The 25273-nt window shown below is 45.5% G+C and overlaps 1 protein-coding gene across 2 annotated transcripts in view; it reads left to right on the forward strand.

The window, feature by feature from the left end:
* The first annotated feature begins 239 nt into the window (after positions 1–239).
* The window catches only part of LOC147007759 (dynein axonemal heavy chain 17-like), a 552046-nt gene continuing 527012 nt past the window's right edge, over positions 240–25273 (forward strand). The window contains exon 1 of one of the 2 annotated variants that reach the window (XR_015053906.1): positions 240–1247. The gene's annotated coding sequence lies outside the window, so the exon portion shown is untranslated. The remainder of the gene's footprint in view (positions 1248–25273) is intronic. The other variant, XR_015053908.1, reaches the window with a different exon arrangement.

A 25273-nucleotide genomic window follows, 5' to 3' on the forward strand; every position in this document is an offset into this window, starting at 1 on the left:
ACAAGGGCGGCCAATTTGTCGGCTCCCTCTTCAATGATGGTCAGATAGTGTGAGAAGGAACGGAACCAATGCGCCCATTTCATTTCCGAGTCAGTCGCGTTTGGGTCTGCGTCGAACCTCTCCGGTTTGTAGATCTTGTCCATCGTTGGTTGAGAGAGCCGAAGGGATCAAGTGGAATAAATTGAAATGAAAGCGAGGGAAAAACCTTCAGAGTGTAGGCTTTATTCCACTTGATTGAAGCCGCTTCTACGGGCACATCAGGGGATACAGGTGCAGCAAGGAGTACAAATGTAGCAATGTATACATGTGCAGTAGATCACCGCAAAATAAATCAGCAATTAGCATGGATTCCGGTATACTCTCAATTCAGACCATTCAACGAGCACCAAGTGGACCGCTGCCGTAAATGTCAATGCCCCAGGGACAATCCCCCGACAGCGCGGAATCTTGGCTTTATCTATCCCGTGCGTGAGCCGCGCGACATGTGATCACGCGTCATGACCTACAATTCATCAAAAAGTGTCTGCTGTTTTCACATGTATAACGTCTGGGCTGTGCCAAGAGAACAGTGTACTGAAGGAGGGATGCACAGTAGGGAGTTTGATGGAAGGGTTTTAAAATCACACGGTTGAATGTGGAGTGGTTTTGCTTCGGTAGCCATGCTGGTTGGCGAACGAGAGGGGTATTGATTGTGAAGCTCCTGGTGTTGGATGCTGTTGGGAGGTTTTGTGTTCATTTTAGTACATTTTGAACCTCCATAGTTTATAGTTAATTAGAGAGAGGTGTGGGAAAGAAAAGGTGAGCGAGTGGTGAGTGCAGGTGAGCATATGCTTCAGTGGTGACGGTAATGGTGTGATGTGATTGGCCAATCCTCTCCACAATGTGTTTGAATCTCAGCTTAGCTCGGGGATGAGATGAAAGTGAAGTCCATTTGAGGGGGGGGGCGAGCTATCGCAGGCATTGTGAAGGTAATCTTCTGGTTGCTCAACCCAGCAAGTTTTAATGGTTTGGTAGCTATTGGGTTGAAATGCGCATGGAGTTGGTATTTTAAAACGCGTTTTTTTAATATCTACACGGCCACCGTATCTGCGAAGATTCGTGCTCTTTGTGTACTGTACAATTTTACCGACATTGGACAACAGTTTGGATGGTGAGCGACGCGGGACCCAGACGCGGAGGATTATGGGATGTAGAGGAATGGTTGCTTAGCAACGACATCGATCTGGAAGGAAGGAGTGGCGGTGGAGGTGAAACAAACTGCCAGAGAGCACAAACTAATGAAGCAAAGAGGACTTACACCACACGCCATGATTACACAGGATTGATGGGCCTAATTGCCTCCTCATACGTTGAGATTCATTGCATAGCTTTCTGTGCGGGAAACGGACAGAAAAAAAAAACATGTCTGTTGTGTTTATATGGGCCTCTACCTGTCGGTAAATTCATTAGATTTCATCGGATAATTCTGTTTATTGTCACAATGGTAGAGTATTGGAATAATGTCGATTGGATGTTAAGGGGGATTTAAATGCTTGGACAGCAGAAAGGGTTTGATGGATGGATAGAATCATTCTGTGACGACAATGATATTTCTGTGAATTACTCATGTTTAATTATTATTCCTGTGAATAACTTATCTTTGAATTATTTGGGAATCTATTTTGTGAATTATGATAACCGAACACACAGGTGTGATCTGCACAATGTTTTGCGAACACCTAGACACGGTACACCAGTGTTTTTTTTATTTTTTATTTATTTATTTATTTTTGTATACCTTGGTCGAGGCTCGTATGAGAGCTAACACACAACTCACAGCAAGGAGGCATGAGACAAGAGGGGCGGGAGTGGAAGGGACAAAACATTGGGGAACAGACACAGGTGAACTGTGGAAGGGAGAGGGATGGGGATGGGACGGGGAACATGGCGAGGAGAAGATGGACATTACAGGGACTTTCAGGAAGGAAAGCAGGAGAATTGAAGGAAGTGGGCTTGGGTGGATTATCGGGGGTAGAAAAGATCGAGGATTTGGATGGGGGAAGATAAGAGGTGGTGGTGAACAGCTGTTTTGAAAGCCTGGAGGGAAGAATGGGAAAGAATAGAGTGAGGAAGTTTATTCCAAAGGCGGGAAAAAAGAGGAATGAAAGAGTGAAGATGAGCAGTGATTCGTGATTTTGGTAGTTTTACCAGAAGGGGGTTGTTGGCGGACCTTGAGCGCCCTGTGGAAATGTGGTTGGGACAAATCGCAGAGAGAGCAGGGGGGGCAAGGCTGGAGAGGAGTCGGTAGAAGACAGAAAGACCACCGACCAACCTGCGGTGATTGAGTGAGAGGCCCAAAGACTCAGCTTCATTGTGGGAGATGCCGATGATCTTAAATGCCCTGGTTTCGACAGCGTGAAGTCGAGAAAGGTGGGAAGCAGGAGCACCAGCCCAGAGGGGAGAGCAGTACTCCATCAGGCTACGGACAAAAGCTTTGTAAGTGGTCAGGAGCTCAAGAGGGCCGAGGAAGGACTTTGCACGACGGAGGATTCCCAGTCGGCGACTGGCTTTTGAGGCAAGGTTGGAAATGTGACTTTCCCAGGAAAGGTCATGGCAGATAGTGAGACCCAGAAGCTTGAAAGAAAAGACTTCTTCCAGAGGATTGTTGAGAAAGTGGATGGGGGGGTTTTGTAAACGGTCCTTTCGAAGAGACATAGTGAGAGTGTGAGATTTGTCTGGATTGAAAGACATGTTCCACTTGTTGGACCAGTTTGTGATTTTATCCAGATCTGCAGTGAGCGAAGAAGCTGCTGCTTGCCGGTCTGAGGGATGACAGATGGTACGGCAGAGGGTGGAGTCGTCGGCAAAGAGAAATGGAGGATTTTCCAGAGAGTCCGAGAGATCATTGATGAAAACCAGAAAAAGAACAGGGCCCAGAACGCTACCTTGAGGAACTCCAGCCTGCACAGGAAGAGGGGATGAAAGAACTCCATTTAGGGCCACACGTTGACTGCGACAGGAGAGGAAGTCTGCGAGCCATGAGTGGAGATGGCCTTGAATACCATGGGAAGAGAGTTTGGTGAGTAGGGCAGGGTGCCAGACTGTGTCAAAAGCACGTGATATGTCCAGGGATACGGCTCGGATTTCCTGTCTGGCATTGAGGACATCCATCCATTGATGGGAGAGCAGTAGCAGCATATCCAGGGTAGAGTGACCTGGTCTGAAACCAAATTGATGATTGGAAATCAAGCCATTGGAGAAGAGGAAGGATTTCATGTCTGAGGCGATGATGGATTCCATAACCTTGCTGATGATTGGGAGAAGGCTGATTGGTCTGTAGTTACAGGGATCTGTTTTTGCACCTTTTTTATGCAGGGCAGTGATGTAGCAGATTTCCAAGCAGATGGCAGATGACCTTGGGAAAATGAGAGGGTGAATAGAACAGAGAGAGGGTGAGCAAGAGCAGAAGAGCAGGCTTTGAGGACACGTGGGCTGATGCCGTCTGGACCGGTTGCAGAATCTGACTCGAGGTTTGAAAGCAAGCTCTCCACCTTGTCAGGAGAAAAGGATACAGAGTCCAGGGACAGTTGGGTGCGACTGGGTAAGGTGGGTCGAGATAGTGATGGGTTTAGGACACAAGATTTAGCTGCAAACACCGAGTTTAGACATTCAGCTTTATCACGTGTGGAATCAGCAGTGTGGCCATTTGAGGTAAGGGAGGGGATGGAGGGGGAACATACACCAGAAACAGATTTGATTAAACGCCACCAGGATTTTGAGGAGGGAGAGAGGTTTGAGAGTTCAGACTTGAGATGAGAAAGATGTTGTTTTCTGGCTCTCCTGAGGGTAGATACACACTTGTTCCGAGCTTTGTGGAAAGAACTGAGATTGCCCTCAGTTGGGTTTGCTTTCCATGAGGCAAAGGCAAGTTGTTTCAGGACAACTGCCTCGCCACAAGCTTCAGTAAACCAAGGGCGGGAGGAAGGGTAAGACAACTGAACACGAGAGGGGATAAATCTGTGCATGAGGGAGAGCAAGTTTCTTTGAAAGAATTCCCAGGATGAGTTGATGTTTGAGAAAGTAGTGATAGGAGACCAGTCTGTAAGTTTGATGGCTGCTCGGAGACCCTGCCAGTCGGCTTGAGTGAAATGCCAGACTCGACGGCGGTGAGGTGGTTCTCTGATAACAGCCAGAGAGATGTCCACTTTAATAAGGACGTGGTCAGAAGAACCGATTGGAGCGAAGGAAGAGCAGCAGATATTGTCAGGGAAATTTGTCAAAATCAGATCCAGAAGAGATGGAGTACCATTGGTTGAGATCCGGGTCGGGAAGTTGACCGATTGAGTCAGTCCCAATGAGTCACAGAAAGCTTTTGCTGATGTCCCATGGCAGGTGAGAGAGGTAACCACACCTAGCCAACTGGCGTGATGACAATTGAAGTCGCCACATAAGAGGAAGAGAGAGTTTGGATGAGAAGATAGAAGATGGTCCATGTTTTCGGAGAGTGAGGTGTAGATGGAGTCATCACTGTTCGGTGGACGGTACAGTACACATATAAACATGAGGTGGGAGTGGAGGGAAGCCGAAGCCAGAGGTATTCCTGGGGGTGTGGGGGAGTGAGGGCAGTGCAGGGAGAGTGAGGAATAGAGTCTTTGATGAAGAGAGCAACACCTCCACCAGGACGAGGCTCAGGTCTGTCATACCGTAAGAGGGAGTAACCAGGGAGAGATACTTGGGAGTCAGACACGTCTTGGGAGAGGAAAGTTTCTGTTAGGCAGATAATGTCTGGTTTGTCAGTGGCAACCTGCATGGAAAGATCTGAAAGGTTTGAGCGAAGGCCCAGGATATTTGAGGTCCACACTTTTAATGAAGAGGTAGGGGAGGAGGCTTTGGGTGCAGGAGGTGGAGGGGGCGGGGGAGGGTAGGACGAGGGACGAGGGGGGGAGGTAAGGAGGGTTGCTGAAGGAGTGTGGGGTATTGCAGAATAGCGAGGGGAGGGGGCCGAATGAGGAGTAGAAAAGGCTCTGTGGTGCTGGGAGAGAGGGGGGACAAGAGACAAGGAAGATGGCAGTTGAGGATTTGAGGAGGTGGAGTGAAGAGATGGAGGTGAGAGGGCAGTGGAGGGAGGCAGGTTGGTGGATGAGAGGGGGGGCAACTTAGAGAAGGAAGAGTGAGGGGGATGAAAGGTGGGAGAAAGGTGAGGGGGGAATTTTTGAAAGAGGTGAGAGGGAGGCTTGGAGGGAGAAGAGTGGGATGGTTGCTTTGAGAGTGAGAGTGAGGGGAGAGGGGGGTGAGTTGGCACTGAAGTTGGAAAAAAAGAATGGTTGATGGAAAGCGAGCATCCATGGCAAACTGTGGTGGTTTTGACCTGTAATGGTGGTGATGGGGATAATCTTAGGATCAATGGGACCAACAAGTGATACTCATGATAATGTTTGTATGTGATATTAATCAGAAAAGTGATTTTCACAAACCTTTTACCGGATTGGTTGTCAAATACATAAAAATAGAGATAGTGTATGGAAACCGTGTTAGTTACTTTCAGACTAAGCTCATAAAAATAGGAAAATTGGGGGAAAATAACTAATTGGGAACGAACCATGATGTTTCTTTTGGTCATAATTGATATAAACTTTTGTTTTGAGATTGCAAATTGAGAATCCTTTACCTTAGGACTTTGATAATCTGTTAATTGAGTATAGGAAAAAGTTACTGAGAATTGAATCAAGATAATAATATATTAAGTTAAGGTACTTACATAATATTGAAAAAGGGTCTCTGTTATTAAATTGATCGACAGATTGGTCAACACTACATATTAGAAATCAAGTTATAAGGAAAAAAACATGGTATTTACATAACCATAATGCAGAACTAGCAGAACCCGCGCTCTACGCAACATGTTGGGGTGGGTGTGTTTGAGAAAGGAACTGATGCAGAGTATCAGTAGTAATTTTACTTTAATGCAGTAAGTGGAATACGATTTCACTGTATCATAACCATTTTATTTACTTTTTTGTGCCATTGCACCTCATATGGTCTTTGAGATAATGTAAGCTGAATATCACGTTACTCGAGCGCTGAACAAAGTCGAAGATAGCGCGACACGAAACCACAAACTCGGAAATAATATATAAGATGATAAAGAATGGCGAGACCAACAGCAATCATGAAATCAATTGAATGGAATTAGGAATTGTACCATGTATTGTAGCTGTATTGCTCTCACTGATTAGGAGATGATACTGACCTGACTGTAATTTAAATAAAATGACTCTACAATTTGTGGAAAGACAAACAAAAGAATAAACGAGAATTATGCGGAGTACAGAAAACATAACGATGAAATAAATGTTAAATCGATCAAAATAAAAGAATTATATATTGAAAAGAGTGCAATGATGCTTCAAGCCAATTTAAATATTACCTTTGTTATCTGTCTTCTGATTAATTGGACAAGTGCAAGATTTTTATTGAGTGGTACTTCTTGTAAGTTTACATAAGTAAGTTGAGGTATTTCTAACACTGACGACCATCTTTCATCAGCACAAAAGTGCCAAGTTAACTGGAAAAATAAATAAATAATGGCAGTTGCTCTGGAACTGCTTGTGAATGAAACTGTGGATTGTTTTGCAGATAATGATTGCAAATGTTAAAATGGTAACTGAAAAATCGAAATGCGTTGGATTCGGTACTTGAAAGAAGTAGCTAACTTTCATATTTTTGTATAGATAATGGAATATATTTTTTGGTGAAAAGAATTATTGATTACAAATTGGAACCCTGATAAAGACTGTTTGCTTTTACATGGAAATAGCAAATGAGATGAATGTTTTGAGTATATGTACAACTGAGATTTCTATATATTTTAGCATGTTTTGGAAAGGAAAAAATAACAAGGAAAGGGATAAAATATTGATAGGACAAATAATACAAGTTGAATGCATTTTGTAAGAACCTTTGTCAGTGTTGTGGAAATACATAAATACATGAAGTTTGTTGATTGGTGTTTAATTGATGCTTTATTTGTTTCGGAGTGTTGAAAGCAGTCTTTGATGCACTGTACGATTTCGTCAAGTGGAGCTTTGAAAGAATTTCAACCAAAAGATTGGACGATGGAGAGAACCCAGATTTGGGTGATTGGGCATTCAACACGTGATCATTAAGCTACCCCCTTCCTGAGGAGATTAGATGAACGATGTGAAAAAACCCCCACTGAGGAGAAGCTTGGGCAAGAACTGACGTCGCCGTTTTGTGAGGCCAGACCGGCCAGACAAGTGTGGAAACGTGGAGTGCTGCTCTGCAAATACATCGTGCACTTGCTGTGGCTACCTCAATGCACAACGAAGGCCCTGACGGCCATTCGGCGAGTCCCCTGCAACATGTGTTCAGTGGTGCGGCTGGGGGCTTGTGCAGCCACCGTGACTGTATCCAACATGCATAGCTCTTTTGAACTGCTGCGACAAGGGGCCGAACTCGGCTGGGACTCTGGGTCACCTCTCTGATCCTTTTCATAACCTTCAACCCAGCAACGAGCCCAAGTTCTTGCCTGTAAAAATATACCTTCCCCTCAGGTCAACGGGGTGTGTCTCGACTGTATTTTCTGAGCGTTCACTGCCATTGTTAATTGGACTGGTGTAATGCATATCTATCTCCTCTAGGAACAGGGTATGGTGATCATGGGTGAGATAATCATTTGGGGTTTTATAAATTTAATTTTTGGCTATAAAATCGAATTGCTTGTTAGTGATGTTTTTCCCTTGCTCAAGAATATTTAAATTATGTCGTTTAATGTCCAAATATGGCCACAATGTGGCCAAGAAGGGAATACTGTTATGACATACTAGGTGATGGCCCCATTGGCCCATATTTGTACATTTGACTTATTTAAACATTCATTAATTGCATTAATCAGGTGTCTGGATTCAAACCTTTGTCCTGGTTGCTTCAAATTGTGTTTCCAAGCTTTTGCCCTCGTTTTACAATTTGCTGTACGATGTGTTAAAATGTAATATCAACAAGCCAGCCATGGCCTTGCCAGAGAGCAGCTTTTGCAGGCTGTTATGAATTCCAGTGGAGTGTCAACAAGTCTTGGAGATCTACAAAGGATTTGCTCCTGTTTATGAACACGTGCCGGCGCTTTCTCGCTGTCTGAAGCGTGACAAAGGAGCTGTTTACTGATAATTCTCCCCGAGGGCCGCAGGGAGCGGGAAAAAGCCCACTTGCATCTTTGTTTCTTTCTTTCCTTGCTTTTCTCCGCCTAGGAATAGGTTTTATATATGAAACCTTTGGAGTGTAACCTTTAGTGTGGTACAGGTTCTGACTGCTGTGGTTGGTCCCTGTGCCACCTCCACTTGTAAGTGTGCTGTGGAACTTCAATAAACCGTATATTCGAGAATCCTCAGTTGACTCCCCTCAATTCTTGGCCAGGATTGGTGAGGGTCATCATCACACGTATAATATAAAATGTGTGAAAATGAAAAGATGTGTACAAATTGAGTGTGTTGTATGTAAAATGCGTAAAACTTTCTTTCTTTTTTTAAATTAAATGCGCCGGGCGACGCCCAACGCAAAATGAAGTCACAAATGATGATATGAAAGTCTCCTCACTCTCGTGAGGTGTTCTGGTTTCTTGTTCTGACGCCATGAAAATCTTATCAAATATCAAAACGATACCTCGTCCGTGCCGTCGCTCACCTCACAGTTGTACGGATGAAATCCCACGGGGTTTGTTCGCAACTCGAACTCGTTTATATAATTTCCAGAAAATGTCCGACATTTTGAGTTTTTATTTATTTGATTATTTTTTTGGCGTTTGCGCTTTCAAAGGGATAAATGTTAAGATTTGGGATACTTTTTACATTACTTAAACGGTTTAATCGTTCTTTTACATTTCCTTTCGGTGATAAAATCTGGTTCCGTGCTGTTTGGACCAGGACAGTTTGGTACATGTCCGAACTACTCCGTCATGGCGTAATGGACGTGTTCGAACATCAACAGTCGCGCATCCTCTCGCTGTCCCAACCTGTCAGTGATGGAATCCAGTGGAGGTGCTCACTCCATGATTCCTTGTCCTGTCTGAGTCCGTACCGTACTGTACACACTCGTTTGATTTTCTTCAACAGCTCTTTACAACAACAAAACGAAAGTGTAAATTCACTGCAAATCTAAAAACAAAAAAACAATGTCTCCGTGTTTTTGAAGAGGTGGAGAAGATTGGGAAGCCGAGTGCGAGTTATGTAGAACTGGTATGAACGATTGGAGGTCTCTGTGTAAAAAATAAAGATGGTATCGATTCACAATCTCATGTGGACTCGGACAAGCACAATCTTCTTCTTCTTCTTTCGGCTGCTCCCGTTCGGGGTCGCCACAGCGGATCATCCGTATGATCCGCATAGTGATTTGGCACATGTTTTACGCCGGATGCCCTTCCTGACGCAACCCTGGTCGCCTCTTACAACACAGGGATATGGTACACCTATTTTAACCAGGGTATACACCGGCCCAGTATACTGGTACTCATTTCGCCGACCTCGGAAGGATGACAGGCTGAGTCAACCCCTGGTGTATTAATTCAGTGGTCCAACGGGGCTTGAACTCGGGACCTTTTGGATCCCAAGCCACTGCCCAAACCACTGCACCAACACCAGGCTTTCGGACAAGCACAATATGTTCAGTATTTCGACAAGAACGGCGGTTTGCAGTCAAAATGAATCGAGGTTGGAACACAACTAATGAGACCACCGATAGGATTGTTCAATACGTGAAGGAAACTCTTGAAAAGAGTGTCCCTCTCCAGAGTGTCCTCTTTTTCGGAGTGTCCCTCTCTGGAGTGTCCTCTTTTACGGAGTGTCCCTCTCCGGTTTCCTCGTTTTCGGAGTGTCGCTCTCCGGAATATCCTGTTTTTCGGAGTGTCCCTCTCCGGAGTTTCCTCTTTTTCGGAGTGTCCCTCTCTGGAGTGTCCTCTTTTACGGAGTGTCCCTCTCCGGTTTCCTCGTTTTCGGAGTGTCCCTCTCCGGAATATCCTGTTTTTCGGAGTGTTCCTCTCTGGAGTGTCCTCTTTTTCAGAGTGTCCCTCTCCGGAGTGTCCTCTTTTTTGGAGTATCCCTCTCTGGAGCTGTGGTGTCGTGGTAGTGGTGCTCCAAAGGCAGACACGAGCGGGGGAACAGTTCAACCCTGCTTTATTGCACGAGTGAGAGCGTGAGCGTACGTTGCCCGTAACTCCCCTTTATTACGTACTCGATGCACTCTACAAGCCACACGACTTACAGGCTCCCAGGCCACAACGGCTACAGCAACCACTACCACGCCTCAGGCGGCGCGCACTCCTATATCCCGTGCACGCACGTGATCACGCCGACCACTCCTCCACCACGCTCCCCCACATCATGCCCTGCCCCCGCAGGCCCGCTACACCACACTCCTCCCTCCTAAAACCATGATTATTAAATGACCATCATCATAATAAGCATAATCAGCATAGGATATCATGATATAAAAGCAGATAAGGTACAAAAACGATAATAGCCCCAAAAAGAAAAAGCATAGGTCATCACACCATATAACGTGTCGATGCGAGCGGCGGAACTGCAATGGCCAGGCTCCGAAGACCGAGTTGCATAACGAACCCACAAAAACCCTGACCGCATTACAGATATCAAGAAGCAAGACGGGAAGCACAGCATCACTACGCAGCAGAAGCGCCCCCAGGCGGCTCATGCTTACAGAAGCGCCCCAGGCAGCTCATGCTTACACGCCTTCCGGCGAGGTCGCGGCGACCTCCCGAGCAAACCTCCCCGGCACCATCAAACGCCCCCGGCCGACAAGGCGGCACATCTCCCCAGCCAGAACCGAAGCAGATAAACATTCCGAGGCCGGAAGCCCGCTGTCTGGAAGCCGTGGTGCCAATGCCAAACCCGACTGACCTTGGGTGGGGACGCTGAACAGCGCCGTTGGCTGTGTGTACCAACCACCCCATAACAACCCACGCATTACCATCAGCTGAGATTCCAACGTATGCCCAAACGGCCTCTGGCGAGAACAGAGAGTTGCGCCCCAGGCGCCAGGCACGTCTGACCTTGCCGAAACCAGAGGTGGGGGTAACGCTGAACAGCGACCCAGCCCCGGCTCTGAGTCGATCTCCGAGACCCACACGGCAATTAGACGGTAGCAATTCCATACAAACCACACATCAAACCCAGGCCTGTCATAAATCAATAAGAACATCATCTGCGCAATGGCAAACTTCTTTTTTGTACAGCGCGTTTCCCCGATAAAATCCCCGCACACGACAAAGTAACAACCCGTGGCCCGTGGCAGCGGGAGGCCAATAAAACCTCTTTATTTGCCATGATCGCCCCCAAAGCCTTCACATCACATCCGTTATAACGAAAATCCCATTGATTGATCCCAGCCAAACATATTCTCACACACGAACTGTCGGCATTTATTTCAACAACGTTAAACTGCATCATTTGAGCAATGAAAATCAAAGACGCAATGAACAGCAACCCATGAACCACATCACGTGTCCGTCTCCCGGTTGTCGTCGCGACGTTGCGATGACCTGCTTGTCGTCGACAGTCGCGATCCGCGAACTTCTTGAACGCGACGGGCTCGCTGCAACTCCCCGTTGAAATCGCCTGAACGACACAGGCGCGCATTGCATCATGAGCGCAGCCGAAGCGCGAGAGCTCATCGCGGCTGGCATGGCTCCCGTTGCTCCCGAACCGCACATCAACGTTGCAGGAAGCAATGAACGGCAGCTCACGTTGCATCGCCGCGGCCCCCGTCGCCGGAACCTCACCCTCGCGTCTCGAGGGAGGCCCGGGTCCACACGGAGGTACGTGCTCCGAGGGAGGCACCGGTGCACCTGGAGGTACGAACTCCGAAACAGGAACTGCGAGCCCCACCCCTCGCACCACGAACCGCGGGAGCGCAACCCGCTGACCCCGCTGGGCAACCAAGACGTGCGCCCCGCCAACCGCCTGTAGCGCTTCACCGGCATACGCGTGCGATGCGAGGGGAGCACGAGTGGACTCAACTCGATACCCGATCAGTGCCCCGATCACCTCGACCTCCACTGGCATTGGTCCTGTCACCGTCGGACCAACCGAAACCAGGCCCAACATGGGCAGCATCAGCGCCCCGGTCATCTCAACCTCCACTGGCATTGGTCCTGTCACCGTCGGACCAATTGGAACCAGGTTCAACACGGGCAGCATCAGTGCCCCGGTCACCTCAACCTCCCCTGCCATTGATCTTGTCACCTCCGGACCAATTGAAGGCAGGTTTAACATCGGCAGTATCTCCTGTTCCGGGCCGCCGGGATCTCTGTACCCAGGCTGCAAGACTTGACCCGGGGCGTTAAAGTGTACGCCATGTACCAAACACCGTACCGGCAGAAGGTCTCGACCCGGGAGGCAAGGGTCGCTTTGTACACCGCCATCCATGACTGTTATGATGACCGATGACACTCGGCACACACACCGTAGACATGTTGGGGTGGGTGTGTTTGAGAAAGGAACTGATGCAGAGTATCAGTAGTAATTTTACTTTAATGCAGTAAGTGGAATACGATTTCACTGTTTCAGAACCATTTTATTTACTTTTTGTACCATGCACCTCATATGGTCTTTGAGATAATGTAAGCCGAATATCACGTTACTCGAGCGCTGAACAAAGTCGAAGATAGCGCGACACGAAACCACAAACTCGGAAATAATATATAAGATGATAAAGAATGGCGAGACCAACAGAAATCATGAAATCAATTAAATGGAATTAGGAATTGTACCATGTATTGTTACTGTATTGCTCTCACTGATTAGGAGATGATACTGACCTGACTGTAATTTAAATGAAATGACTCTACAATTTGTGGAAAGACAAATAAAAGAATAAACGAGAATTATGCGGAGTACAGAAAACATAACGATGAAATAAATGTTAAATCGGTCAAAATATATGAATTATATATTGAAAAGAGTGCAATGATGCTTCAAGCCAATTTAAATATTACCTATGTTATCTGTCTTCTGATTTATTGGACAAGTGCATGATTTTTATTGAGTGGTACTTCTTGTACGTTTACATTAGTAAGTTGAGGTATTTCTAACACTGACGACCATCTTTCATCAGCACAAAAGTGCCAAGTTAACTGGAAAAATAAATAAATAATGGCAGTTGCTCTGGAACTGCTTGTGAATGAAACTGTGGATTGTTTAGCAGATAATGATTGCAAATGTTAAAATGGTAACTGTGAAAAATCGAAATGCGTTGGTTTCGGTGCTTGAAAGAAGTAGCTTACTTTCATATTTTTGTATAGATAATGGAATATTTTTTTGGTGAAAAGAATTATTGATTACAAATTGGAACCCTGATAAAGACTGTTTGCTTTTACATGGAAATAGCAAATGAGATGAATGTTTTGAGTATATGTATAACTGAGATTTCTGTATATTTTAGCATGTTTTGGAAAGGAAAAAAATAACAAGGAAAGGGATAAAATATTGATAGGACAAATAATGCAAGTTGAATGCATTTTGTAAGAACCTTTGTCAGTGTTGTGGAAATACATAAACCCACGAAGTTTGTTGATTGGTGTTTAATTGATGCTTTATTTGTTTCGGAGTGTTGAAAGCAGTCTTTGATGCACTGTACGATTTCGTCAAGTGGAACTTTGAAAGAATTTCAACAAAAAGATTGGACGATGGAGAGAACCCAGATTTGGGTGATTGGGCATTCAACACGTGATCATTAAACTACCCCCTTCCTGAGGAGATTAGATGAACAATGTGAAAAAACCCCACTGAGGAGAAGCTTGGGCAAGAACTGACGTCGCCGTTTTGTGAGGCGAGACTGGCCAGACAAGTGTGGAAACGTGGAGTGCTGCTCTGCAAATACATTGTGCACTTGCTGTGGCTACCTCAATGCACAACGAAGGCCCTGACGGCCACTCGGCGAGTCCCCTGCAACATGTGTTCAGTGGTGCGGCTGGGGGCTTGTGCAGCCACCGTGACTGTATCCAACATGCATAACTCTTTTGAACTGCTGCGACAAGGGGCCGAACTCGGCTGGGACTCTGGGTCACCTCTCTGATCCTTTTCATAACCTTCAACCCAGCAACAAGCCCAAGTTCTTGCCTGTAAAAATATACCTTCCCCTCAGGTCAACGGGGTGTGCCTCGACTGTATTTTCTGAGCGTTCACTGCCATTGTTAATTGGACTGGTGTAATGCATATCTATCTCCTCCAGGAACAGGGTATGGTGATCATGGGTGAGATAATCATTTGGGGTTTTATAAATTTAATTTTTGGCTGTAAAATCGAATTGGTTGTTAGTGATGTTTTTCCCCTGCTCAAGAATATTTAAATTATGTCGTTTGATGTCCAAATATGGCCACAATGTGACCAAGGAGGGAATACTGTTATGACATATTAGGTGATGGCCCCATTGGCCCATATTTGTACATTTGACTTATTTAAACATTTATCAATTGCATTAATCAGGTGTCTGGATTCAAACCTTTGTCCTGGTTGCTTCAAATTGTGTTTCCAAGCTTTTGGCCTCGTTTTACAATTTGCTGTAGGATGTGTTAAAATGTAATATCAACAAGCCAGCCATGGCCTTGCCAGAGAGCAGCTTTTACAGGCTGTTATGAATTCCAGTGGAGTGTCAACAAGTCTTGGAGATCTACAAAGGATTTGCTCCTGTTTATGAATATGTGCCGGCGCTTTCTCGCTGTCTGAAGCGTGACAAAGGAGCTGTTTACTGATAATTCTCCCCGAGGGCCGCAGGGAGCGGGAAAAAGCCCACTTGTATCTTTGTTTCTTTCTTTCCTTGCTTTTCTCCACCGAGGAATATGTTTTATATATGAAACCTTTGGAGTGTAACCTTGAGTGTGGTACAGGTTCTGACTGCTGTGGTTGGTCCCTGTGCCACCTCCGCTTGTAAGTGTGCTGTGGAACTTCAATAAACCGTATATTCGAGAATCCTCAGTTGACTCCCCTCAATTCTTGGCCAGGATTGGTGAGGGTCATCATCACACGTATAATATAAAATGTGTGAAAATGAAAAGATGTGTACAAATTGAGTGTGTTGTATGTAAAATGCGTAAAACTTTCTTTCTTTTTTTTAAATTAAATGCGCCGGGCGACGCCCAACGCAAAATGAAGTCACAAATGATGATATGAAAGTCTCCTCACTCTCGTGAGGTGTTCTGGTTTCTTGTTCTGACGCCATGAAAATCTTATCAAATATCAAAACGATACCTCGTCCGTGCCGTCGCTCACCTCACAGTTGTACGGATGAAATCCCACGGGGTTTGTTCGCAACTCGAACTCGTTTATATAATTTCCAGAAAATGTCCGACATTTTGAGTTTTTATTTATTTGATTATTTTTTTGGCGTTTGCGCTTTCAAAGGGATAAATGTTAAGATGTGGGATACTTTTTACATTACTTAAACGGTTTAATCGTTCTTTTACATTTCCTTTTGGTGATAAAATCTGGTTCCGTGCTGTTTGGACCAGGACAGTTTGGTACATGTCCGAACTACTCCGTCATGGCGTAATGGACGTGTTCGAACATCAACAGTCGCGCATCCTCTCGCTGTCCCAACCTGTCAGTGATGGAATCCAGTGGAGGTGCTCACTCCATGATTCCTTGTCCTGTCTGAGTCCGTACCGTACTGTACACACTCGTTTGATTTTCTTCAACAGCTCTTTACAACAACAAAACGAAAGTGTAAATTAACTGCAAATCTAAAAACAAAAAAACAATGTCTCCGTGTTTTTGAAGAGGTGGAGAAGATTGGGAAGCCGAGTGCGAGTTATGTAGAACTGGTATGAACGATTGGAGGTCTCTGTGTAAAAAATAAAGATGGTATCGATTCACAATCTCATGTGGACTCGGACAAGCACAATCTTCTTCTTCTTCTTGTTTCGGCTGCTCCCGTTCGGGGTCGCCACAGCGGATCATCCGTATGATCCGCATAGTGATTTGGCACATGTTTTACGCCGGATGCCCTTCCTGACGCAACCCTGGTCGCCTCTTACAACACAGGGATATGGTACACCTACTTTAACCAGGGTATACACCGGCCCAGTATACTGGTACTCATTTCGCCGACCTCGGAAGGATGACAGGCTGAGTCAACCCCCTGGTGTATTAATTCAGTGGTCCAACGGGGCTTGAACTCGGGACCTTTTGGATCCCAAGCCACTGCCCAAACCACTGCACCAACACCAGGCTTTCGGACAAGCACAATATGTTCAGTATTTCGACAAGAACGGCGGTTTGCAGTCAAAATGAATCGAGGTTGGAACACAACTAATGAGACCACCGATAGGATTGTTCAATACGTGAAGGAAACTCTTGAAAAGAGTGTCCCTCTCCAGAGTGTCCTCTTTTTCGGAGTGTCCCTCTCTGGAGTGTCCTCTTTTACGGAGTGTCCCTCTCCGGTTTCCTCGTTTTCGGAGTGTCGCTCTCCGGAATATCCTGTTTTTCGGAGTGTCCCTCTCTGGAGTTTCCTCTTTTTCGGAGTGTCCCTCTGGAGTGTCCTCTACGGAGTGTCCCTCTCCGGTTTCCTCTTTTATCCTGTTTTTCGGAGTGTCCCTCTCTGGGGTTTCTCTTTTCGGAGTGTTTCTGGAGTGTCCTCTTTGAGTGTCCCTCTCCGTTTCCCTCTCGCCGGAATATCCTGTTTTTCGGAGTGTTCCTCTCTGGAGTGTCCTCTTTTTCAGAGTGTCCCTCTCCGGAGTGTCCTCTTTTTTGGAGTATCCCTCTCTGGAGCTGTGGTGTCGTGGTAGTGGTGCTCCAAAGGCAGACACGAGCGGGGAACAGTTCAACCCTGCTTTATTGCACGAGTGAGAGCGTGAGCGTACGTTGCCCGTAACTCCCCTTTATTACGTACTCGATGCACTCTACGAGCCACACGACTTACAGGCTCCCAGGCCACAATGGCTACAGCAACCACTACCACGCCTCAGCCGGCGCGCACTCCTATATCCCGTGCACGCACGTGATCACGCCGACCACTCCTCCACCACGCTCCCCCACATCATGCCCTGCCCCTGCAGGCCCACTACACCACACTCCTCCCTCCTAAAACCATGATTATTAAATGACCATCATCATAATAAGCATAATCAGCATAGGATATTATGATATAAAAGCAGATAAGGTACAAAAACGATAATAGCCCCAAAAAGAAAAAGCATAGGTCATCACACCATATAACGTGTCGATGCGAGCGAGCGGAACTGCAATGGCCAGGCTCCGAAGACTGAGTTGCATAACGAACCCACAAAAACCCTGACCGCATTACAGATATCAAGAAGCAAGACGGGAAGCACAGCATCACTACGCAGCAGAAGCGCCCCCAGGCGGCTCATGCTTACAGAAGCGCCCCCAGGCAGCTCATGCTTACACGCCTTCCGGCGAACCCCCGGCACCATCAAACGCCCCCCCGGCCGACAAGGCGGCACATCTCCCCCAGACAGAACCGAAGCAGATAAACATTCCGAGGCCGGAAGCCCGCTGTCTGGAAGCCGTGGTGCCAATGCCAAACCCGACTGACCTTGGGTGGGGACGCTGAACAGCGCCGTCGGCTGTGTGTACCAACCACCCCATAACAACCCACGCATTACCATCAGCTGAGATTCCAACGTATGCCCAAACGGCCTCTGGCGAGAACAGAGAGTTGCGCCCCAGGCGCCAGGCACGTCTGACTTTGCCGAAACCAGAGGTGGGGGTAACGCTGAACAGCGACCCAGCCCCGGCTCTGAGTCGATCTCCGAGACCCACACGGCAATTAGACGGTAGCAATTCCATACAAACCACACATCAAACCCAGGCCTGTCATAAATCAATAAGAACATCATCTGCGCAATGGCAAACTTCTTTTTTCGTACAGCGCGTTTCCTCGATAAAATCCCCGCACACGACAAAGTAACAACCCGTGGCCCGTGGCAGCGGGAGGCCAATAAAACCTCTTTATTTGCCATGATCGCCCCCAAAGCCTTCACATCACATCCGTTATAACGAAAATCCCATTGATTGATCCCAGCCAAACATATTCTCACATACGAACTGTCGGCATTTATTTCAACAACGTTAAACTGCATCATTTGAGCAATGAAAATCAAAGACGCAATGAACAGCAACCCATGAACCACATCACGTGTCCGTCTCCCGGTTGTCGTCGCGACGTTGCGATGACCTGCTTGTCGTTGACAGTCGCGATCCGCGAACTTCTTGAACGCGACGGGCTCGCTGCAACTCCCCGTTGAAATCACCTGAACGACACAGGCGCGCATTGCATCATGAGCGCAGCCGAAGCGCGAGAGCTCATCGTGGCTGGCATGGCTCACGTTGCTCCCGAACCGCACATCAACGTTGCAGGAAGCAATGAACGGCAGCTCACGTTGCATCGCCGCGGCCCCCGTCGCCGGAACCTCACCCTCGCGTCTCGAGGGAGGCCCGGGTCCACACGGAGGTACGTGCTCCGAGGGAGGCACCGGTGCACCTGGAGGTACGAACTCCGAAACAGGAACTGCGAGCCCCACCCCTCGCACCACGAACCGCGGGAGCGCAACCCGCTGACCCCGCTGGGCAACCAAGACGTGCGCCCCGCCAACCGCCGGCAGCGCTTCACCGGCATACGCGTGCGATGCGAGGGTAGCACGAGTGGACTCAACTCGACACCCGATCAGTGCCCTGATCACCTCGACCTCCACTGGCATTGGTCCTGTCACCGTCGGACCAACCGAAACCAGGCCCAACATGGGCAGCATCAGCGCCCCGGTCATCTCAACCTCCACTGGCATTGGTCCTGTCACCGTCGGACCAATTGGAACCAGGTTCAACACGGGCAGCATCAGTGCCCCGGTCACCTCAACCTCCCCTGCCATTGATCTTGTCACCTCCGGACCAATTGAAGGCAGGTTTAACATCGGCAGTATCTCCCGTTCCGGGCCGCCGGGATCTCTGTACCCAGGCTGCAAGACTTGACCCGGGGCGGTAAAGTGTACGCCATGTACCGAACACCGTACCGGCAGTAGGTCTCGACCCGGGACGCAAGGGTCGCTTCGTACACCGCCATCCATGACCGTTATGATGGCCGATGACACTCGGCACACACACCGTAGACGTCCCCGAGTGCTCAGACCGCCGTCCGATTGACTGCATTGCAACGCTCGGCCACGACCAGCGCCGAAGACCGTGCGCGCGGCCGTGCGTGCCTGGAACATCGTGCTGACCTCCGGATCATCTGCTGCGCACCGACCATCGAGACCCCGGACATTCCTCAGAGCTTGCGCGACGTCCGACGCCGCGTCTGAGCTGAACTGCGTGTCCTCGTTCTTTAGCCGTGACCTCGCAGAAACCATTCCCGAGATTTGCCAAGCCTCAATTAAACGAACTCCGAGCGCGGCCGTTGTCCACTCAACGTGACCGTGGAAATAGCAGCCCAACTGTTCAGAAAACAATTCGAAGTCATCTCCCACGAAGACGGGCACGCGTCCGTGCGCCGTGCCCCGACCTTCTGCCATGCCTGAGCCGGCCGTGCTGGTGAGACACCTGGCCCCGGAGCCTGTGCGTCCGGCGCGCGCGAACCTGCGATGCGCTCCTCCGGGTCCTCGAACCGCACGGGGTGCGCTGAGTTACTCGCTGCCGATCCGAACCCAACCACCCTGCACACGCCGATCCAAACAGCCTCGTCGCCAAACTGTGGTGTCGTGGTAGTGGTGCTCCAAAGGCAGACACGAGCGGGGGAACAGTTCAACCCTGCTTTATTGCACGAGCGAGAGCGTGAGCGTACGTTGCCCGTAACTCCCCTTTATTACGTACTCGATGCACTCATCAAGCCACACGACTTACAGGCTCCCAGGCCACAATGGCTACAGCAACCACTACCACGCCTCAGGCGGCGCGCACTCCTATATCCCGTGCACGCACGTGATCACGCCGACCACTCCTCCACCACGCTCCCCCACATCATGCCCTGCCCCCGCAGGCCCGCTACACCACAGGAGCATCCTCTTTTATGGAGTGTCCCTCTCCGGAGTGGCCTCTTTTACGGAGTGTTCCTCTCCAGAGTGGCCTCTTTTACAGAGTGTCCGTCTCTGGAGTGTCCTCTTTTTTGGAGGGTCCCTCTCCGGAGCGTACTCTTTTACGGAGTGTCCCTCTCCGGAGTGCCCTCTTTTACGGAGTGTCCCTCTCTGGAGTATCATCTTTTTCAGAGTGTCCCTCTCCGGAGTGTCCTCTTTTTTGGAGTATCCCTCTCTGGAGCATCCTCTTTTATGGAGTGTCCCTTTCCGGAGTGGCCTCTTTTACGGAGTGTCCCTCTCCGGAGTTGCCTCTTTTACGGAGTGTCCCTCTCTGGAGTGTCCTCTTTTATGGAGCGTCCCTCTCCGGTTTCCTCGTTTTCGGTGTCCCTCTCCGGAATATCCTCTTTTTCGGAGTGTCCCTCTCTGGAGTGTCATCTTTTTTAGAGTGTACCTCTCCGGAGTGTCCTCTTTTTTGGAGTATCCCTCTCTGGAGCATCCTCTTTTATGCAGTGTCCCTTTCCGGAGTGGCCTCTTTTACGGAGTGTCCCTCTCCGGAGTTGCCTCTTTTAAGGAGTGTCCCTCTCTGGAGTCTCCTCTTTTTTGGAGTGTCCCTCTCTGGAATGTCCTCTTTTCCGGAGTGCTCCTCTCCGGAGTGCCCTCTTTTATGGAGTGTCCCTCTCTGGAGTGTCCTCTTTTACGGAGTGTCCCACACAAAATGTTCAAACAGACATCACTCACTGTTCAAACAGACATCAAACACTGTTCAAACAGACACCACACACTTTTCAAACAAACATCACAAACTTTTCAAACAAACATCACATACTTTTCAAACAAACATCATACACCATAACAAACAAACATCACACACTGTTCAAACAAACATCACACACTTTTCAAACACACATCACACACTGTTCAAACAAACATCATACACTTTTCAAACAAACATCACACACTTTTCAAACAGACATCACACACTTTTCAAAGAGACATCACACACTTTTCAAACAAACATCACACACTTTTCAAACAGACATCACACACTTTTCAAAGAGACATCACACACTTTTCAACCAAACATCATACACTTTTCAAACAGACATCACACACTTTTCAAAGAGACATCACACACTTTTCAAACAAACATCACAAAATGATCAAACAGACATCACTCACTGTTCAAACAGACATCACAAACTGTTCAAACAAACATCACACACTTTTCAAACAAACATCATACACTTTTCAAACAAACATCACACACTGTTGAAACAAACATCATACACTTTTCAAACAAACATCACACACTTTTCAAAAGACATCACACACTTTTCAAACAAACATCACAAAATGATCAAACAGACATCACTCACTGTTCAAACAGACATCACAAACTGTTCAAACAAACATCACACACTTTTCAAACAAACATCACAAACTTTTCAAACAGACATCACACACTTTTCAAACAAACATCACAAACTTGCCAAACAAACATCACACGCTGTTCAAATAGACATCACACACTGTTCAAATAGACATCACACACTGTTCAAACAGACATCACACACTTTTCAAACAAACATCACAAACTTTTCAAACAGACATCACACACTGTTCAAACAGCTTTCACACACTTTTCAAACAAACATCACACACTTTTCAAACAAACATCACAAACTTTTCAAACAGACATCACAAAATTTTCAAACAAACATCACACACTTTTCAAACAAACATCACACAGTTTTCAAACAAACATCACACACTTTTCAAGCAAACATCACAAACTTTTCAAACAGACATCACACACTGTTCAAACAAACATCACAGACTTTTCACACGAACATCACAAACTTTTCACACGAACATCACACACTTTTCAAACAAACATCACACACTTTTCAAACAAACATCACACACTTTTCAGGCAAACATCACACACTTTCACAAACAAACATCACACACTGTTCAAACAAACATCACACACTTTTCAATCAAACATCACACACTTTTCAAACACACATCACACACTTTTCAAACAGATGTCAAATAGACACTTTTCAAACAGACATCACACACTTTTCAAGCAAACATCACAAACTTTTCAAACAAACATCACACAATTTTAAAATGCACATCATACACTTTTCAAACAAACATCACACACTTTTCAAACAGACATCACACACTTTTCAAACAGACATCACACACTTTTCAAACAGACATCACACACTTTTCAAACAAACATCACAAACTTTTCAAACAGACATCACACACTTTTCAAGGAAACATCACTCACTTTTCAAACAGAGATCACACACTTTCCAAACAAACATCACACACTTTCCAAACAAACATCATACACTTTTCAAGCAAACATCACACACTTTTCAAACAGAGATCACACACTTTTCAAACAAACATCATACACTTTTCAAACAGACATCATACACTTTTCAAACAAACATCACACGCTGTTCAAATAGACATCACACACTGTTCAAATAGACATCACACACTGTTCAAAAAGACATCACACACTTTTCAAACAGACATCACACACTTTTCAAACAGATGTCAAATAGACACTTTTCAAACAGACATCACACACTTTTCAAACAAACATCACAAACTTTTCAAACAGACATCACACACTTTTCAAGCAAACATCACAAACTTTTCAAACAAACATCACACACTTTTAAAACGCACATCATACACTTTTCAAACAAACATAACACACTTTTCAAACAGACATCACACACTTTTCAAACAAACATCAGAAACTTTTCAAACAAACATCACAAACTTTTCAAACAGACATCACACACTTTTCAAGGAAACATCACTCACTTTTCAAACTGAGATCACACACTTTTCAAACAAAAATCACACACTTTTCAAGCAAACATCACACACTTTTCAAGCAAACATCACACACTTTTCAAACAGAGATCACACTTTTCAAACAAACATCATACACTTTTCAAACAAACATCACACACTGTTCAAACAAACATCACAAACTTTTCACACGAACATCACACACTTTTCAAACAAACATCACACACTTTTCAAGCAAACATCACACACTTTCACAAACAAACATCACACACTGTTCAAACAAACATCACACACTTTTCAAACACACATCATACACTTTTCAAACAGACATCACACACTTTTCAAACAGATGTCAAATAAACACTTTTCAAACAGACATCACACACTTTTCAAACAGACATCACACACTTTTCAAACAGACATCACACACTTTTCAAACAAACATCACAAACTTTTCAAACAGACATCACACACTTTTCAAGGAAACATCACTCACTTTTCAAACAGAGATCACACACTTTTCAAACAAACATCACACACTTTTCAAGCAAACATCACACACTTTTCAAACAGAGATCACACACTTTTCAAACAAACATTATACACTTTTCAAACAGACATCATACACTTTTCAAACAAACATCACACTTTTCAAACAGACATCATACACTTTTCAAATAGACATCACACACTGTTCAAATAGACATCACACACTGTTCAAAAAGACATCACACTTTTCAAACAGACATCACACAGTTTTCAAACAAACATCACACACTTTTCAAGCAAACATCACAAACTTTTCAAACAGACATCACACACTGTTCAAACAAACATCACAAACTTTTCACACGAACATCACACACTTTTCAAACAAACATCACACACTTTTCAAGCAAACATCACACACTTTCACAAACACACATCATACACTTTTCAAACAGACATCACACACTTTTCAAACAGATGTCAAATAGACACTTTTAAAACAGACATCACACACTTTTCAAACAAACATCACACACTTTTCAAACAGACATCACACACTTTTCAAACAAACATCACAAACTTTTCAAACAGAGATCACACACTTTTCAAACAAACATCACACACTTTTCAAACAGACATCACACACTTTTCAAACAAACATCACTAACTTTTCAAACAAACATCACACACTTTTCAAACAGACAACACACACTTTTCAAACAAACATCACACACTTTTCAAACAGACATCACACACTTTTCAAACAGACATCACACACTTTTCAAACAAACATCACACACTTTTCAAACAGAGATCACACACTTTTCAAACAAACATCATACACTTTTCAAACAAACATCACACACTGTTGAAACAAACATCATACACTTTTCAAACAAACATCACACTTTTCAAACAGACATCACACACTTTTCAAGCAAACATCACACACTTTTCAAACGGACATCACACACTTTTCAAACAAACATCATACACTTTTCAAACAGACATCACACACTTTTCAAACAAACATCACACACTTTTCAAACAGACATCACACACTTTTCAAATAGACATCACACACTTTTCAAACAAACATCACACACTTTTCAAACAGAGACATCACACACTTTTCAAACAAACATCATACACTTTTCAAACAAACATCACACACTTTTCAAACAGACATCACACACTTTTCAAACAAACATCACAAACTTTTCAAACAGACATCACACACTTTTCAAACAAACATCACAAACTTTTCAAACAAACATCACACACTTTTCAAACAGAACATCACAAACTTTTCAAACAGACATCACACACTTTTCAAACAAACATCATACACTTTTCAAACAGACATCATACACTTTTCAAACAGACACCACACACTTTTCAAACAAACATCATACACTTTTCAAAGACATCACACACTTTTCAAACAGACATATCACACACTTTTCAAACACAACACACTTTTCAAACAGAGATCACACACTTTTCAAACAAACATCATACACTTTTCAAACAGACATCATACACTTTTCAAACAAACCTCATACACTTTTCAAACAAAAATCACACGCTGTTCAAATAGACATCACACACTGTTCAAATAGACATCACACACTGTTCAAAAAGACATCACACACTTTTCAAACAGACATCACACACTTTTCAAACAGATGTCAAATAGACACTTTTCAAACAGACATCACACACTTTTCAAACAAACATCACAAACTTTTCAAACAGACATCACACACTTTTCAAGCAAACATCACAAACTTTTCAAACAAACATCACACACTTTAACAAAGAAACATCACACACTTTTAAAACGCACATCATACACTTTTCAAACAAACATCACACACTTTTCAGACAGACATCACACACTTTTCA

The sequence above is a fragment of the Eptatretus burgeri genome, chromosome 26 (genome assembly GCF_056783735.1).
Source record: "Eptatretus burgeri isolate ZD-2024b chromosome 26, Ebu_testis_v1, whole genome shotgun sequence".
NCBI classification, from domain to species: domain Eukaryota; kingdom Metazoa; phylum Chordata; class Myxini; order Myxiniformes; family Myxinidae; genus Eptatretus; species Eptatretus burgeri.